Source organism: Schistocerca serialis, chromosome 10, assembly GCF_023864345.2.
Source record: "Schistocerca serialis cubense isolate TAMUIC-IGC-003099 chromosome 10, iqSchSeri2.2, whole genome shotgun sequence".
Taxonomy (NCBI): Eukaryota; Metazoa; Arthropoda; class Insecta; order Orthoptera; family Acrididae; genus Schistocerca; species Schistocerca serialis.
In genome coordinates, this window is record NC_064647.1 from 206,736,295 (window position 1) to 206,747,701 (window position 11,407).

Consider the following 11,407-nt stretch of genomic DNA (forward strand, 5'->3'; position numbering starts at 1 on the left):
ATATGAGGTGCAAAACTTGTGGAGACAATGGATCGTGAACTTCAAAGGGACTACTGTCGCAGCGCGAAATGACAGTTGAAGTGCACTGTAGACAACTTAGCAGACCAACCAAGAAGAGAGTTTACCAACATACTTCGTCGCGAAAAAAGGGCAATTCGAGTTTCTGTAATAACTGCATTGCAAAATCACAAGCCGCTCCTGTCAACTCAACACGCCATCTCGCCTCCAACAACGAACATGTAAGCTGCATTGCTGTGTGATCTTTACCACTTCATATTGCTAATTATTTGTTTCATTATAAAACTATTTTCTTCCTTTTTGTTTTGTTGACTATAGCCACATGGATAAAATTGGTTGAAATGAACTGTTAAAACTTTGCATGTAGCTTTGTTGACCCACCATCAGCTATAAGTATTTTCCGTTTACTTAAAATACCTATTTCTTTTCAATTAGTGCTGCTACAGTTGCGCGTTTTTGTGTGGCGTTTGAGGGGATGTATTACAAATGTGTATGTAATGTTATTTTCAAAGCAAGTTTGCATACCTCAATGTTCAATACCGTCGCGCATGCAAATGGCGACGTCCGCCATTACTCTGTGGGCACCAACCAATACAACTAAAGCTGCTTGTTCGCTATTGGTTTAAGCTTCGTGGTGTGGGCAAATTGAATGTGACAGCTGTCAATCATTGAGGTTATGTTTACATCGTACTTACAGTCATGTTACCATACTTTAACGATAAAAAACTTTGTTGTCGATGATTACAGGAGTAAGTTAACGGATGTATAGTCAAATTCTACAGTGTTTACGGTATTAGTAACAGAATTGTGTGTGATTTACATTTATAGTGCCTAGGTGGAATCACATTCTCCACGTCCACACAATTCATTAGTAAAACGTGTTCTGAAGCGAAACAATCAGATATGAGCTCAGTTAGGTTGTTTCTAACAAAACTTCATATAAATACAGGATCTGTGATCTCGCGAAGTTTACCCCTGGGAACCCTTTTCTCCAGAAATTGGATCGCGATCACGCACTCTGCTCTCCGAAGTAGACCGCTAAGGCTCAATACTATTGAGATCTGATGAATGTGGTGGCCATGGAAGATGCGAAAATTCATTCTCGTGCTCACAAAACCAGTTCTGGACTGTGCGAGCTTTGTGAACTGTTTTCCTATCATCTTTCAACACAGCGTCACCATTGGGGAGCAAATATACCTGATCAATCAGCACGGTCACATAATCATTCTACATCTACATTTGTACTCCGCAAGCCACCCAACGGTGTGTGGCGGAGGGCACTTTACGTGCCACTGTCATTACCTCCCTTTCCTGTTCCAGTCGCGTATGCTTCACGGGAAGAACGATTGCCGGAAAGCCTCCGTGCGCGCTCGAATCTCTCTACTTTTACACTCATGATCTCCTCGGGAGGTATAAGTAGGGGGAAGCAATTTATTCGATACCTCAACCAGAAACGCACCCTCTCGAAACCTGGACAGCAAGCTACACCGCGTTGCAGAGCGCCTCTCTTGCAGAGTCTGCCACTTGAGTTTGCTAAACATCGTAACGCTATCATGCTTACCAAATACCCCTGTGACGAAACGCGCCGCTCTTCTTTGGATCTTCTCTATCTCGTCTGTCAACCCGACCTGGTACGGATCCCACACTGAAGAGCAATACTCAAGTATAGGTCGAACGAGTGTTTTGTAAGCCACCTCATTTGTTGATGGACTACATTTTCTAAGGACTCTCCTAAATAATCTCAACCTGGCACCCGCCTTACAAACAATTAATTTTATATGATCATTCCGCTTCAAATCGTTCCGTACGCATACTCCCAGATATTTTGCAGAAGTAACTGCTACCAGTGTTTGTTCCGCTATCATATAATCATACAATAAAGGATCCTTCTTTCTATGTATTCGGAATACGTTACATTTGTCTATGTTAAGTGTCAGTTGCCACTCCCTGCACCAAGTGCCTATCCGCTGCAAATCTTCCTGCATTTCCTAAAATCAATCACGGCGGTAATGCGATTTCGCAGAGAAATCTTGAGGTCCTTGTAATACCACGACATGGCTCCCCAAGTCATCACCGAACCTCCACCATGTTTCACTCTTGGTAGCAAGCAGTCTGCACCATAGGCCAGGGAAAGTGTAAACTCGGCCATAAGTTGGAAACAGTGAGAAACAAGACTCAACCGACGAAATGACTTCCTTCCATCACGTGTTCCTGTTTTGCATTCCTGAGGTGTTGTTTTGTATTTCCAGCTCGTCATGCAGTCCCCAGATTGTGGAGCTTCTTTCGTGTTGTTTTGGTGCAGATGGGTTCGCGAGTGCGACAGTCAGTCAGGCCCGGATATAGGGTGGAGAGAGCAGACCGGGGTGTCTTCCCCACCAAGTTAAAATTCTTGAAGAAAAGACATTGTTCCACAAAGCGCTTTAGCTTCCATCGCACGTTGGTCTATTAATTATTCATATGATTCTGACACGCGTCCAAGATGGTTTTTGAGCATTTTTCAACACATTCTAAGTCGATTTGTGAACGGATCATAAGTTGATTTTTAAAAGTGTACAAAGTGTCATAGTCTTTACCAGGGCAATCCCCATTGCATCTAGAAATTAAAAACTTTCCCGCAGACAAAAGGTGGCTGGGACTATACAAGCAGAACTGAATAAACCCGAACTGGTGTGATGCCAAGCACTGTTTCTTTACGTGGTTGATTAGGTGTGCGAATGATCAATGTTGTTTTATTAACGAAATACATAGATTCAGACTACCAGAGTGGAAGTAAACGACTAATAGGAACAAGAGGTAAGATAGGTTAGTGTTAACTTATCGGTGTATACAAGGAAATGAAATTTTGATCGAAAATAATTTTTGCCAGATCGCTACACTGCCAGTTGTACAGTCCCCGATTAGTAGACACTTTAAGTTCTATGCTCGGAAATGCGCGGAAAATGCGTTTACGAACACGACCATCTAACCGGAGAATAAACGCGGGATAACTGAACCTATAACTCGGGTAGGGTTAGTGAAGTTAACCGGAGAATAAGTGTTCACAATGGCAGGAATAGTTATAGAATTAGAGATGACAATATTGTTTGTTAGAACGAGTAAGGAGAAGAAATGGGGTCTGTACAAATTATATGGGAGAATAAGACGATTCCAAATTTATATAAAAATTTCGTACGACTACTTTTCGATCTCATGCTTGAACGAAATGTGAAACTATTCCCTAACAAAAAACTTTTTGCTAGTAATTGGCCTAATACGCATTTGATGTTGGTCCTTCATGAATTATGTTCTGTCGTGATTTTTATGTAAATGAAAGACATAAAAATGACCATTTGTGCTACAACAGTCTCGCCTATTTGGCCTGTGTTGCAATTGCTCAAATATTAAAATGGCAGTGACAAAATAGACGAAATCAAATCGAGAAACGACACCAGTCTTGGGTACTATTCGCATTCACAGCTTTTGCAGTATTAGACAGACATTTTGATTTTTCATGAAGCCAAACGTATGACGAACTTTGATGAGGTAATAGATTCTTGCCGGCCAAAGTGGCCGAGCGGTTCTAGGCGCTACGGTCTGGAACACCGCGACCGCTGCGGTCGCAGGTTCGAATCCTGCCTCGGGCATGGATGTGTGTGATGTCCTTAGGTTAGTTAGGTTTAAGTAGTTCTAAGTTCTAGGGGACTGATGACCTCAGAAGTTAAGTCCCATAGTGCTCAGAGCCATTTGAAGCAATAGATTCTCCCGCAGAAAGGAAACCACGCCGTGTAAAGCTGTAGCGATATTAGAGAGAGAAAAATGGTGTGACTTATAGAGATTGAAGAAATGTGTACTGTCTTGCTTGTCTCTTGTCTTTACTGGTTTTATGTTTCCTATATTTAGTTTTATGTCACACAAAAGAGAAAGTTATCAGCTAATAGGTAATGAAGCATGCAAATTTTCTGGCGTGGTCGTAGTCTACCGGTTACAAATAATCCCACCCAGTATTAATTGGGACCGTTTTTAATGGGTTGGGGGGAGGGGGGGGGGGTAGGATGTCAAACCGGCCGACTGGGAGCAGGAGAGGCACCATTGGATATTCCAAATGTCCTGAATATAGGTTTGACTGCTTGCATTACAAAGTATACACATTTGAATTCCACAGAGCGAAATACAGTGACGTGCGATGGAAGAATATGGTGTGAAGGGGCGTGGCTCTGCACTTTGGTACACTCAAGATCGAATAACATGTCTTCCATTTCCTCGGACATATATGTTTTGCATATAAAACTTTTCAGACAGATGTGCTCTACTAAATAACATGCTGTTGGAAAAGCGATTTTCTTAAAATTTTAGACGTGCTATTTCAAACGCTCGATGGAGCGGGGGGGGGGGGGGGGAGACGCCACTATCAAGTTTTTTTTCCTCGTATTCGGAAATAACGTGGGGCTGCATTCACTTCTGCAGTGGATCTTGCGTCCTATTTTTCCATCAGTCCTCTTCAGCGACCGTCTGTCTCGGTTCAAATCCATTCAGCTCCGACATAATGTACTTAACAACTACACAGAACTTTATTCTGACCGCGACTGACACTTGCAACGTATTGAGAGCATTGCACAGGTGCAGTACGTGGTCAAATAAAACACCATCTGCGGACTTGATTAGCATCTACATATTTCTCACCGTGCTTGAAATGTTCAAACTACGGAGGTCATCGATCCCTAGACATACACACTACTTAAGTTAACTAACTTATGCTAAGAACACACACACACACACACACACACACACACACACACACACACACATGCCCGAGGCAGGCTTCGAACCTCCGGCGGGAGGGGCCGCGCAATCCGTGACATGGCACCTTAAACCATGCGGCCACTCAACGCGGCACTGTGTTTCCATGGCTTTGTCCAACCTCTGTACGTAAATACAGTAGAACCCCTCTAATCCCCCACCTTCGGGACCGGTACCATAGTTGGAACGAAAAAAGGTCGGATTATCCGAAAAATCTAATATTTATTGCAAAAAACAGTAATGTAAAAAATGTTTTTTGCACATTGTTAATATATTAACTAAGAAACGTCTACACGCACTATAGTATGTATTGGTTTGAAAAGGAAAAACGACAAACAAATTACAGTACTGTACTGTACTTAATAACGTATAAACGATATATACCGTAAACTAAAAATGTTTATAGCCCTGTATATAAAAAGAAATTTTTTGCAATGAAATAAACTACTGTATGTATAAACTAAGAAATGATTATACTGTATGCATTGTTTTTACAGTAAAAACGAAAACAAATCACTTGGAGAAAAAGTAGAGATACATTTTTGTTTAGCAGATGTTATTCTAGATTTAGCTGCAGTGTCCCTCCATTTTTTTATCCACAAAACGTCCATTGGAGTTGAAGTTGGATTCTGCTCGACGTATTGAAGGGCGATGTCAAAAGCGTTTTTGTGCATCATTGTGTGAAATCCGGGTGGGAAGTTCGTCTTCGCCGTTCGAGTCATTCACAGTTTCCTGGCTAACAGCGGCAACAATCTGGTCGTCATTGAGCTCTTCAAAAGTGTCGCAGTCATTGTCACATTTGTTGATCCACTCTTTAACTTCATTGGCAGGGACGTTCGGCTCCCGAGTTTGTAAATCTTTAACGATTTCCAGTACGTCGTTGTTTTGCTCATCTTCGGTATGCTCATTTTCAGTCATAACTTGTGGCCAAAGCTTACGCCACGATTTCCGCAGTGTGTCAGGTTTCAGGTTATCCCATGCTGCAGCGATTATGTAGATAGCATCTTTGATGTTCAGGGATTTCATTGCCTTAAATAAGTTATGACCTCCTTCAGATTTTTTCAAGAGTGAGCTGATATATTTTCTGCGATATCGCCTTTTTGTTAAAAAAAAAAAAAAACCCTGATCCATTGGTTGGATGAGTGAGGTCACATTAGGAGGCAGAAAGAGAGCTTTTATGTCCCCTTTCACCGTATTTTCCTCAGATGGATGTGAAGGTGCGTTATCCAACAGCTGTAGAGCACGAACAGGCAGATTTTTTTGCTTAAAGTCTTTTTCGACCGTTGGCACAAACTCGTCGAAAAATCGGATTTAAAAAGGTTGCAGTCCATCCAAGCAGATTTTTGATTGCGGTAATAAACCGGAAAGGAAGATAAGTTTATATTTTTGAATGCCCTTGGCTTCTTAAATTTGCCAATGACGAACAAGGGTAACTTGTGTGTACCAGCTACGTTGCTCCAAGGAATGACTGTTATTCTATCTTTTATAAGTTTCGTTCCTACCACGGATTCATTTGAAGCTGCGAGCGTTGGCAACATTTTAAAGTTCAGCCCTGTCTCGTCGATGTTATACACTTGCCAGGGTAACAGTTCATTTTCTTCTACAATTTCTTGAAACTTAACAAAACTCCTTAGGAGCTGCGGCATCGGCAGATACTTTTTCACCGGAAATGGAAACAAATCGGACACCATGAAGAGTTTTCCAACGATCAATCCAGTCTTCACTGGCAGCAAATTTACTTTCGTCTTCCAGTTTTTTGTGGAAAGCTATCGCTTTTTCTTTGAGAATTGGCCCGGATATTGGAGTTCCTTTCCTTCTTTCTTGACAAAACCACATCTACAATGCGTTATCAAGCAGTTCAAGTTTAGGCTTTTTTAATGTTTTGCGAGTGTTTTCACCATCAATCGTAACTGTATATGATTCAATGTCTTTCCGATTCTTCCTCCAATCCTTAATTGTCGTAACACCTACATTCAGTTCCTTTGCAATTTTTTGGAGCGATTCTCCTTCGTCCAGTCTTTGTAGCACTGCTAATTTTTCATTTAGTGAAAGAGTTACGTGTTTACGTTTGAATCCAGACATGTTGAAAAACAGAGAACTGTTCACACAATGAATCTACAGTAATAAGTACTGTAGAGAACACGGAATAAAGCAAACAACGACGTTTTTAATCCCAACAAAGGGTAAAACAGCACAATAACAGAATGCACAGCGATAGACACCGCAACAATGGCCGGACAGGCGTCCAGTCAATGACAAGTCGGCACAGGCTCGCGAGCCTCAGCGTGGTCGGACTAACCGGAGTGACGGACCTTCCAAGGTCGGATTAGAGGGGTTCTCCTGTAGTGATACATTTGCTGCAACAGAGAAATCGAACTGAGTGGCAAGAACAATACATTCTTCGGCCGGCCGAAGTGGCCGTGCGGTTCTAGGCGCTGCAGTCTGGAATCGCTACGGTCGCAGTTTCGAATCCTGCCTCGGGCATGGATGTGTGTGATGTCCTTAGGTTAGTTAGGTTTAACTAGTTCTAAGTTCTAGGGGACTAATGACCTCAGAAGTTGAGTCCCATAGTGCTCGAGCCAATAGATTCTTCATAGTTGACTAATTTGTAATCTTCTGTTCCCTCTCTCTCTCTCTATTAGTGGCAAAGGTTCTGGTAAGCAATCGATGTCTAATGACAAAAATGACTAATTCTTTGTTAAGGAACGAAAATATGCCTTAACTCATTCGGAAGCTTTCTATTCATTCCATGTCTCCACCATGTTGGAGTAGAATAATCTTGCACTTCGCACTTTTTTTTCACAACACGCGAAATTTTAGTAGGTTAGTGAAACAGTTCAGAGCGCGTCAATTGGCGTGGATAAGATTGTGGGAAAACCGGAAAAATGACGCTTGAACTTTTGAGGTGTGATGCTGTAGAAGGCTGTCGAAAATTTAATGGACTGATGAAATAAGAAATGAATGGGGGTCTTTCCAGTAACAACAAGGGGAGGGAGGAACATGTGGAAAACATTGAAAAGAAAAATCGACAGAATGACAGGATGTTTGTTAAGACATGGAATGACTTCAGCTGCAGAGGGTGAAAACTGTAGTTAAGACAGAATCTAGAATATATCCAACAAATAATTGCGTATCCAGGATGCAAGTGTTATTCTGAGACGGAAGAGGTTGACAGAGGGGAGGAATTTTAGTGGCAGACCGCATCAAAGCAATCAAGAGATTGATTCATAATTCTACTGTTCATTGTGTGACGAATTAGCCACGTAGCAAAAGTAAGCAATGCTACGGACGGACTCCGCGCATTAGGAGGCCTGGCTGTAAAAGAAAAAAAAAAAAAGTGTCAAAGTTAGATACGAATTGTATTCTATGTACCTTCTAACGGAAAGGCGGTGGTGTCCAAATCCACAACGAGCAGTAGCATGTTTACCCCATATCCAAAAGTGAGCGCCCGCCGGACCACACATTATGTGTGTAAGTTGACAACACCGCATGGCTTACAGGGATATTCCCTATGTCTGAGCTAGTCGTAACCACCTAATCAATTAAAATAGGGTTTTATTGATAACCATAAGAAAGTAATTCATGGATATCGTATTTATTTTTGTAATTCTAGTATTAGAATCGTTCATACGTTCTACAGTGTATTTACTTTTCTTACAGTACTTTTAATACGAGCCGGCTAGAGTGAATGCTGCTTTCTCCTTGGTAGACTTGCTGAATTACGTATAGTTTCACGGTTCCTGTGTGTCATCTGCGTCGTTTAACTGTCACTTTGGAATAATAGGACACGACACTATTATTTACCAACAACATAAGGTATTAAGAGGAAGAGGAGTGTATTGTTTAATGTCCCGTCGACAACGATGTCGTTAGAGACGGAGCACACGCTCAGATTAGGGAAGGATGGGAAAGGAAATCGGCCGTGCCCTTTCAAAGGAACCATCCTGGAATTTGCCTGAAAAGATTTAGGAAAATCACAGAAAATCTAAATCAGGATCTCCGGAGACGGGTTTGAACCGTCATCCTCCCGAATGCGAGTCCAGTGTGCTAACCACTGCGCCACCTCCCTCGGTGAGACGGTGTTAAGAGAGTGAAATATAATTTTATCTAGTGACTTTGAAATTTGCCGACAGGAAAATGTGAAGCACTGAAGAATAAGGGAAGAGTTTTTTTGTTTTGTTTATAGACTATACTAAGTTAAAACCAAGTAGGTGTCATGAGGAACGTCCACAAGAATTTAAGAATCGGTTCTCTGTGTTCAATCCGATAATAAAATGTTATCGTTGTAATTTAATTAGGAATACAATAAAGATTTATTTGCCGCTGAAACACCAGGCGTAAGACTGACTTTCAGAAGCCACTCATACAGTGGTGTAGGATTGGGTGCCACGTTTCACATTGTGCAGTCATCCACCATTGCGGAGCTTTGTTTGTGAAAAAGTGACAGAAATAGTTTCGCTTGAGACACTAAATCATAAAAAATACTATTAAAATGAGTTCACCCAATAGCTTCGTAGCATAAGGCTCTAAGCGCACAAGCTAAAGGTCGCGTGTTCATCAGTCACAGAACAGTATTTTTTTTAAAATCCTTATCAGAATGGTAGTGAGTTTCATTTTTATTCGATTTTAAATATAATTTCTGATCTTGGAATGCTTCATCTCAGTCACTGTTTTAACTTCATTATTTTGCACATATTTAATGAGCTGAAGATTTACATTGATTTCTGATTCTTGAATGCGTCATTTCAATCACTTTATTAACTTCATTACTTTGCACATATTTAATGAACTGAATATGTATAAAATGTGATAGCAGTAAGGTAGCATAATTTCTCATGGTGTGAAAAGAATTTACGTTTTAAATGTTTACGTGTAAAATACCCATCCAAGAAAGTCTACGTGACGTATTGGGCCCAAGATGGTACGAATGGCCTCTTCTTGGCTACGGATCTTATTGCTCTTAATATGCCTATGAAATGCGGTAGGTAACAATCTGATACCTTATAACAGAAATTAGAAAACGATGTTGAGCTAGCTTACTAATACAATACCCAAATCCATCAAATGCATTGAAGAAACACCCACTAGTACTAAATGAATTAAAAGAAGATTTGCCATGTTTAAGTTTAGTGTATGACTCCCGGAGGAGTTCGCAAAAATTGCCGTAGCGGACGGTATTTCACGTCCACTAGGCGGGGTATTGGTAAAAGTTTTCAACTAGCAATAATCGCACCTCGGATAAACCTCATTGGTTACGATATTGCCACTGCGCAAAGGTAACATGAAAGTCGAGAGAGATATATTTATAAGTAAGTAGAAATCCAACTGCTTATGAGTACCTTCATAATTTTGCAATGAATGGAAACTGAAACACTGTCTGTAATCGGAAGACGACCAAAGATATTTCTTCCGTGCAGCGATTTTACAGTTGATGGCGCATAAGTAAATAATGAATTACGCAGACAACAATATATTGTTCATTGTAGTCAGAAATCAGAGCTTCTAAACGTAGTTTTGTAGCCTACCAACAGAGGGCAGTAGTGTGCATAGTATCCACAAGGTCGGTCAAGATCCAAGTTTCTTTGCGCCGCGACAGAGGGCAGCAGCAGTAGTTGGAACAGTTAAACAGTAGCTGAAATGCGTTGCTCAGCTTAGACTGAAGTCCGTACCACTCCCTGCTCACTTGTCTGTAACCGAAATGACCCTACCACTCCCTGCTCACTTGTCTGTAACCGAAATGAGATCACAACGCATGCTGAATTTAAGTTAACTAATAACTATTGTGTGTTGCAGAGTTAGTGAATTTTCCATAACATGAGTGTATACGTCTTTTGTATAACCCACGCACATTCGAAAGCATTGCCCCCCCCCCCCCCCCCCCCCAAATCGTATGTGTATCGTGAGCGGATACAGAATTATATGCAGCCTTTAGATTTAATTGTGTGCTTTACTCCCCTTAATAAGCCTTGTGCGGGACATACACTTCACACGAGACGAAGGAAAAGCGAGCACGTGTGACGCTATTCACTTTTACTCGTGGATGCTGGAAATGTATTGCGAACTAATTACATTTATCGACGTATTGGCCCTGTGGATCTAGGATTGTACAGTGTGCAAAATATATTGACCTATACTTAACCCTAGATAAGTAAACCTTCGTAAAATGTAGGATTGCAGTGGTTCAGAGATTGAGTCTACACAGTTTCTTACAACAAAGTCTCATATTATCTATTCCTGATGAGTGTTTCGATGTTAGAAAATTGATTTCTTGCTGTACTTCTTAGATATTAGCTGGTATGAGAAACATTTGTGCTATCTGCTTTTTCAGTTTTGGATCTCGTGTGTGTGGGGTGTTAATGAGTTGCGTTTTATTCCGAATTTTTTCTGTTACGTTTACAAAATAACTTTTTTTTAACACATTGACCACAGCCTTCGGTTTACTGACAGTTCGCATAAATTCAGTCATTCATTCATTTTAGTTTTGTTAAATTCATGCTTCTGTCTTTGCAATATTTCAAACAGCTTTCATTTTATTGCTTGTCTTTCTTATGTATCTGTCATTTTGAACATTTTGGCATTTTTTTTGTTACCTTCCTGAGGGGTGTTTGAGTTT

At 40.9% G+C, this 11,407-nt stretch overlaps 1 non-coding gene across 1 annotated transcript; it reads right to left on the minus strand.

The window, feature by feature from the left end:
* Nucleotides 1-9,931: 9,931 nt before the first annotated feature.
* Nucleotides 9,932-10,072, minus strand: LOC126425474 (U4 spliceosomal RNA). The gene has a single exon (XR_007576331.1). It is a non-coding gene; the product is annotated as a U4 spliceosomal RNA (small nuclear RNA).
* Nucleotides 10,073-11,407: the final 1,335 nt, after the last annotated feature.